The following is a 1801-nucleotide window of genomic DNA, read 5'->3' as shown; positions in this document are numbered from 1 at the left end:
GCCCGGCGCCTGGGCTCTCCGCTGGGGCGGCGTGCGGGCCGCGTCCCGGGCTGCGGGCGGGCCTGGCGGGGCTGGTCGCGAGAACGCTAGGGGGCCTGCCTGGGCTTTGTCTCCTCGGTTACTGTCCGGAAAGGGGGCGGCCTGCGCCGGGGAGGGGCGGGCGGCTGGTGGTAGACAAGTTTCCGTTTCAGGAAGTCGCTACCTGCAGTATTTCACGGAGATCGAGGGGAGTTAGTAAATGAGTGATCTCCATTATGTTCCAGAGATCGTGCCGGCGGAGGGGGGGGGGTTGAGTCCTGAAAACTGCTATATTTCGGAGGACCCCATGCCTCGTAAGTTGCGCCGTAAGGAAAAAGACCCTACCACGTTCAAAGTTCCCATCCCCAGAGACAAATCGATTTCCTATCTGTAAATGTAGTGTGTGTTTGTGAGTGCGATTTCCAGACCTGTAAATGTAGGGGTGTGTGAGAGAGAGAGAGAGCGGGAGAGAGAGAGATAGTAGAGGAAATACGGTATTGCCCAGTAATACCCATGAATGTAGGGGTTGTGTGTGAGAGAGATAATAGAGGATGTCCAGCATTGCCCAGTCCAGACCCGTCAATGTGGGGGAAATAGTAGAGGGAATACGGTACTGCCCAGTACACGATCATAAATGTAGGGGCATTGTGTGTGGGATAATACAGGAAGTACGGTATTGTCCATTCTAGGCCCGTCAAAGTTGTGTGTGTGTGAGAGAGAGAGAGGGAGGGAGGGAGGGAGAGAGGGAGAGAGAGAGAGAGAGAGGGAGGGAGGAGAGAGAGAGAGAGGGAGGGAGGGAGGGAGGGAGAGAGGGAGGGAGGGAGCGAGGGAGGGGGAGAGGGAGAGAGAGGGAGAGAGGGAATATGAGAATTGGAAATACGGTATTGCCCTGTCCAGACCCTTCTCCCAGAGTTCTGGGCCAGCTCCGCAGACACCGTTGAAAACTCATCATTACAAAAACAGAAGGTAATATTTTCGCCCCTTCATGCTCCCCCTTTCTGTATGTGATGCCCTTCGTTTCTTCCCCCTACTCCACCACAGCTGCCCAAAGGATCCTATTACTCAGTAGACTTCATGGAAATAGGATGAGTTACATTGCCTGAACGGACTCCAGATTGCACGGCAAAAACTGGACATTTTCTTGGAATTCTCTTCCTTTTGTGTCCCTGCTGAAAACATAAGCCAATTGTCTTTTTTACCCTCAAATTTTATACCATTTTCCCCACTCTACTGATGCCACTCAAATCCTGTACACTCTTTTGCTTGGATTTCCACACAGCCTCTCGCTGCTCAGGTGGCTTCCACATTACCATCCTCATCCCCCTGCTAGTCACACAGCAGCAGAGGTGACTTTTCTTTTTTTAATCTCAGGTTGGGTACTCCCTTGCTTCAAACTCTCCAGTGGTTTCTCACCATACCTGGAATAAAATTCAAAATACTTATGGTTTGGGGCGTCTAGGTGGCTCAATTGGTTAAGTGACCAACTCTTGGTTTGGGCTCAGGTTCCCGAGTTCAAGCCTCACATGGGGCTATGCACTAACAGTGCAGAGCCTGCTTGGGATCTCTCTTTCCCACTTTCTCTCTGTCCCTCTCCTGCTCGTTCCCTCTGTCTCTCTCAAAATAAATAAACTTAAAAAAATACTTACGGTTCATAAAGTCCTATGTAATCTAGTTGACATTTCACCTCTCTGAGGCCTTTGGCTGTTGCAATCACACAAGCCTTCTTTGATGTTCCCCTGGAAAGCCTGGCTCATTCCTACCTTTGAGCTGGGATCATTTTTCC

The sequence above is a fragment of the Suricata suricatta genome, chromosome 7 (assembly GCF_006229205.1).
Source record: "Suricata suricatta isolate VVHF042 chromosome 7, meerkat_22Aug2017_6uvM2_HiC, whole genome shotgun sequence".
NCBI classification, from domain to species: domain Eukaryota; kingdom Metazoa; phylum Chordata; class Mammalia; order Carnivora; family Herpestidae; genus Suricata; species Suricata suricatta.
Note: the sequence above shows the minus strand (reverse complement) of the source record.